The sequence below is a fragment of the Arvicanthis niloticus genome, unplaced genomic scaffold (genome assembly GCF_011762505.2).
Source record: "Arvicanthis niloticus isolate mArvNil1 unplaced genomic scaffold, mArvNil1.pat.X pat_scaffold_1178_arrow_ctg1, whole genome shotgun sequence".
Lineage (NCBI taxonomy): Eukaryota > Metazoa > Chordata > Mammalia > Rodentia > Muridae > Arvicanthis > Arvicanthis niloticus.
In genome coordinates this window covers 1-6340 of record NW_023045182.1, presented here as the reverse complement: position 1 = coordinate 6340, position 6340 = coordinate 1, and the positions used below count along the sequence as shown (strand labels likewise).

General features: G+C 38.2%; 1 pseudogene; it reads right to left on the bottom strand.

Moving 5' to 3' along the window:
- Positions 1–5478: 5478 nt before the first annotated feature.
- LOC117701494 (small nucleolar RNA SNORA17) lies at positions 5479–5589 on the bottom strand (annotated as a pseudogene).
- Positions 5590–6340: the final 751 nt, after the last annotated feature.

The window sequence follows — 6340 nt, the reverse complement described above, 5'->3', positions numbered from 1 at the left end:
AAATGTAGAAAAAATGCCAAAAATGCTTTAGTGTGACTCAGAGTTGAATTATCTTAATTTCATTTATAGGATTAAATAAATTTGTTTAGAGTATATACAACTACATGCAGGATATAAGTGTCCAATTTATAAAAATAGATTAATTCTTACTCATAAAAGTATACATAAGATAAAGCTTATTAAAATACTTTGTAAGGCTTCAATGTTTTAAACACGAGCATATATTATATACATAATATTCAAAGTTTCTCCCCTCTAAATAATTGAAATGTCTTAGATAATATTTGAAAATTTAGAAACTATGGGAAAGCAGAATTAGACATCAACCTGATTTCTCATGCATTGGTACACATATTTGTAGAATTGATCTATTATCAAAAAATCAGGCGACAACTTGGTCTTATGTTGAATGGCTGCAGGTAAATCACTTTTCTGAAATTGAGCATGGGGCTCATGCAGTTCCTGCCTCTACATGGTGGTGCTCAGCAGACATTCTCACCACAGAACATTGACAAACATCACAGGTATCACTCAGGGATTTATAGAGTAACTATGGCTTGGTGAGTGGACACATCACACCATGAGGTCTCACTCTATAGTGAAGAGCATTATAGACAATTTAGTATAAATATAGGATGTTTTGAAAACGTAAGAACAAAATTATTAAGGGTAAAAATCATCCATTTGAAAGATTAACTCTGATTCAAGATATTTTTCTCCCTAGGTACTTCTGTAATTTCTTTTGAACGTTTGTACTCCAAATCATTTTCCCTATCTGTGTACTTACAAGACTGTTTAAAAATTACCTATTCTAAGTAATTTTGAAATTAGCATTACCTTGAGGGAAAAAAAATCCATGTGAGACTCCACATGATACAAACGCAATAGTTCCTTAAAGACATATCATGAGATCAATATAGTTAATATATTTTTATACAATTTTAAAACAAATATATTCATATTAACATATTCAAAATAAATACATAAATAAAATATATTATTAACTATTATATATCATAATATTTACATGTTTATATTTTAATGTTTGAATTATATATTGTACATTTAAAATAAATAAATATTTTTAAAAATATTTATCTATATACTTAAAAAATACATAAAATCTGATAGTGGCTCAAAGAGACTGAAACAGCAATTATATAATCTTCATGGGTCTACACTGGATCCTCTGGCTACACGCTGTGGCTGTTTAGCTTGGGGTTTTCATGGGCTCCTAACAGTGGGAGTGGGAGTGTCTCTGACACATTTGCCTGCTTGTGAGACCTCTTTCCTCCTACTCGCTTTCCTAGTCCAGCTTTGATATGAAGGTTTATAGCTAGTCTCACTTCACCTCTTTAGTGTGTTCCTTTGATGTCACTGGGAGGCCTGCTCATTTCTAAGGGGAAATGAAGGAGCAGTAGATCTTCTGAGGAGAAGGAGAGGACCACCTGGGAGGAAGGGAGAGAGCTGAGGCTGGGGCTGGGACATATTTACGAGTAAAGAATAAATAAGAAGAAAAAAAATCTCACGTTCTGTGTTTATGTGTGTGTTTCCATTTATTAAACCCTGGAATGATCCTGGAGGTAGACTGCTTTTCCATGAGTTTGTATTTTCCATATGACTTTTCACTCGTTTGGTTTTCTTCTTTCCTCAGAGAGCCATGAAGTGCATTTCTTTGACATCTTTGTGGCTGTGCTGATTGAATCACAAGAAATGCCTTGGAGAATTTCTTGGCCTATGATACTGTGACCTTGTATATCTTTCTTTATTTTACCATCAGCTCTCTAACTCTGGCTTCCTGGTACCCACTTTCTAACCTATGCATCCTATTCCCTATCAGAAACGTGGCTTCCAACTGTAGTTGCCTTCCCGTTCATTTTCTTTTGGCTTGACCTTCCTTAGTTTGCATTAATGTCTTCCTTTGGTTCTCCCTTCTTTCTCATATTTAGACTTTATACAAAACCATGTATTTAAAAATAACTAGCTCTTGGTCACACTGGCTCTTGCTCACAGTGGCCCTTGCTCACACTGGCAGAGCTACCTTCCACCCACTGTCTCCTTGCTGTTTCTATATTTATCTCACAGTGTTGCATCATACCTTTCATCCTTCTTTACCACACATGAAATCTGCTGTTATTTTTCATATCCATCCTTGAAACCACTTGTTTCACTTGCTTTTCCTTAACGTCTTCCTTATAAACAATAGGAATCTGAAAGGATACTATCCTTTCCTTGAGCCAATTAAGCAATATGCTTTTTACCTGCTTTGCTTTGTTATGAAATAGTCTATGGAAGTCTGTAGCTGCATGCTTTTAATCACACTGGTTGTATGCATTTTGAATTTTAATGGATATTAAGAACATTCATTTTGACAAGTTCTGGTACTTCCATATATTGAAGAAAATTCAGAGTTGTTTTTTTTTTGTTTTGTTTTTGTAGTTTGTCTTAGTTGAGTTTATTGTAATATCAGTATTTACGTGTGTATATGTATCAGCTAATATTTGTAAAACACTCTATTGAATGTCTGTCAGTATAATGACCAGTAAAAACTCCAATTTGTAATTACTTTTTTGATATACATACTCTAATTGCATACTAAGTTAAGATGTGATTTTATGTTATTGGCCTCGGGCTGATCAGTATTTAGGTACATTTTCTAATTATACTTTCCTCTAACTGAGTGCAAAGGTATTATTATAAGGTAACTCATCGTTTCCTTGCCGAGCACTATTTTCTAATTCTATCACCTAATACAAGTCCCTAACCATGTGCTAATTTAACCATAATTGTTCATTTATTCCAATTTGCCCTAACTAGGCCACCATCTCTCCTGTGTTCACTGTCTCATTATAAAAGAGAAATAACAAATTTTGGGCTTGACCTACTAAATAGTTGGTCTCATCAATATTAAATACTTGAATGCTAAAATGTTCAATTTTATTTGTTGCTCTCTAACATAAACCTTTCATGCAAAGACTATAGTAGCAACTTTGAGTAATTAAAATGTGACAAGCATTTCTGCTACTAATGCATTATTTCTTACTAGAAAGTTGTGTATTCTGCTAAAAAGTGCCTCTCTACTTGCATAAGTCTTTCAGGTCTTCTCCTTTGTTGCAGGGACTTCTGTTGTTCATTTTGTCTGCTCCTCAGTATAAATCTCATTTGTTGTATCCTCTAAGAAAGACAACTAACAGGTAATGTTTAATAGCACCCATCTATAATACTAGCACTCAGGAGGCTAAGGCAGGAGGATTTTTCCTTAGGGATAGTCTGTGCTACAAGTTAAACTTTATGAAAGAAAAAGAAAAGAAGAAAGAAAAGAATGAAGGAAACGAAGAAGGGAGGGAGGGAGATAGAGTAAGGAAGGGAAGGTAATGAAGAATAAAGGAGGGAAGAGAAAGCTGCCATATATGAAGATTATCTCTATTTGTGTCGTCGTCTCATTTCTTTGTTTTCTCTATACTTGGCTTCCTCTTCCTTCTATTCTTCACATTTTTGCTTCCTTCCTTCTTAGTAGTAGATGATTATTAATCCTTTCCCATCCTTGATTCAGCTAAGAATAGAAAGTAGAATCTGTATTTGTTGTCTCCATTGTTCTTCCTGGTAGCCTTCTGGAAGTTGTAAAACATGGATTCAACATGGCTCCTTTTTGCATCACAACTTAGCTGCTCCGTTCCCATGAGTGCTGAACATTGCCTTGGATGCCATTCTAGGATCTTGACTTTTTAACCATAACCATCCTGCTCAAGGACAGTACCTAGGGTCATAGGTATTTATTTTAAAGGTAATTTGAGATATATAGAAAGTTATTACACACCAAAAGCAGCAGTCAGAATTGTCTTCTATTTTACATTACTTTTAAAGCTTTAGTAGTTGTTTGTGAATTGAACATCATGTATCCCAATCCTACTCTTCTCTTCCCCTCATACCATTTCTCTACTTTTTCAAACACCTGCCCAACAATTGAAGCTCTATTGTGTCACAGTTTGTCCTACAGTATACATTTTCCCATGTGTCTTTGCTTGCAAATGTTTATTGCAATGAGTCCTTGGTCTGGTATGAGGCCCCTGGCTTATGCACAACTATCAAAGCTGGAACCTCCCTTGAACCCCTCTAAGATATCCTGTTGCCCTGTGTCATGGAGATCCTACAGTTTTGGATCTGTAGGACCAGCCCTTCAAATATTTCAGCCGGTCACCCATGGAGTAGCTATAAGGATGAGACAATTCAAAGTCTTGGGCCTGGCCAGAAGAGGAATCTGAGCTGATCATCCCAGCAGCCAGCTCTTTCTCACCTATACTGTCACAGTGAGCTCTCCTGCTCTGCAGTCTGTGGTCCAGCCACCACCACTGGCAGCAAGGTCTAGAGCCAGATCTGCTTTTATTCCCTCAGAGTTGGCTTATCAGTGCCCCACCATCAACACCAGCTCTATTATACTGCCTTGAAGTGTAAGGCTCCATTCCCCGCAATTTCTTGACACCTGGGACAGCTCTCTTGCCTGCTGTAGGTGGCAAGGTACAAAGGAGGGGAGGACAGCATCTTTTCCTCATTCCACTAAACAGCAGATAAGAGGCAGAGCCTGCTTTCCCATGCTCATGCCTTCTAGGACAGCTCACCTGCAACGCCCTGAATCCAGGGCCAGCTCTCCTATGTTGCCCAGGGGAAGCGCAGGGCCTGTTTTTTTTTTTTTGAGTGTTGAAGTAGGTGAGAGGCAGGTCCATTTTTCCTGTTTCCCTGACCACGTGGCCAGGTCTTTTGCCTTTATGCAGATGGTGAGGAGACATGAGGGAGGGCATCTCTCCCTTGACCATGTCAATGCACTGAAGTTGAATGTCAGGACCAGCTCCACCATGCTCATACCCTCAGGGCTAGCTCACCTGCAAATCCTAAAACCAAGGCCAGCTCTACTGTGCTTCTTGAGTGATATGCAGGGCCATGTCTCCAGCTAGAATGGTAAGCTCTCTTGATCTCCTGCTCCCAGGGCCAACTCTCCCAAGATGTTCAAGCAAGGAGTAGGGACCATGTTTTCGAAGCCTGCAGGCAACGGCATGTCCCAAGGCCCATAGCCAAAACCTTCCTGGTCTTTGGTAACAGACCAAAGCTTCAGGCTATGAAACCAGGCATAGTCCCAGGTGGCTGCACACTCCAAGACCCCTACATGGTCCCAGGTAGCATCACTGACTACTCAAGTCAGGCCGTTTCTCATTACCTTCAGACCCCAGTCGTGCCTTTCTTCATTATGCCCATGTCCTTCTCTTTCTCTTCTATTTCTTCACTGCTTACTTAATCCTCTTACTGATGCTCAGGGTCTCTGAGTCTCTGTGGTCATCTCAAGAGTGGTCACAGTAGTGCTACACCATGCCTGTCCCTTATGACATTGGTTTGAGGTCATCTGAGGCATGGTCTACCCCTAAACACAAAGGCTAGTGCATCATGGAGTGGTGGTAGTTTCAGACTCATTTCATATTTTTATTTCAGAGTATTAGGGTACTCAGGTGTTCAAAGGTCAGAATCCTGAGCATAGACTCTTTTCTCCCTGTCACATGACACACATGTGACACAACAGCCATACCTGCGAGGCCTTGAGGTCCTTTCTTATTTTTTTTATTTTAAAAATTTATATATGTGTAGTATGTACCTTAATCGCATTCATGTCAATTTCCTTTCTCTAACACCCCTTTCTATAGATCATGATTACCCATTCATGTTTTCTTTTCATTTATATCCCACCAAGTTCAGTAAATGCTCCCAAAATTTGAATGGTTATGGGTTCAGTAATTACAGCATAGACCATCAGTAGGCAGACCTGCATAGAAAATTGATTCCTCCTCCCTCAGAAGCCACTGATTGTCAATATAGGAAAGCTGATTTCATCAGAGAAATGACAACTTGATTTTTATCTTACTGTAGTTACAATTTTATAATTAATAAACATTCCAATATATATATATATATATATAATATATATATATATATATATCCATGGAACATTCTACATGACATAGAGATATTTTGCTGAGGGGGTCAGATTGGCTTGTTGCTGTTTTGTTTGTTTGGTATGAGCAGCTTCAGTGTTTCTAAAAGTTAATTTGGATACCCATTAGGGAAGACATCTGAGAAATAGTGGATCTGTGGTCATAAAAGTTTTAATGTAGGAACAGGTGCCAAGAATGGTGGTAGGCTGTGGTGAGCTAGATTGTGAGACACTTGCAGTCGGAGGATTTCATGAATAATGATTCTTATTAAAAAGCCACTGGGAACATGCTAAGTCTTGGTGACACAGCAAAGGGTTCCCTCTAAGCAACCCTGAACATCTTGAGTAAGTATATCTACTAGTTTC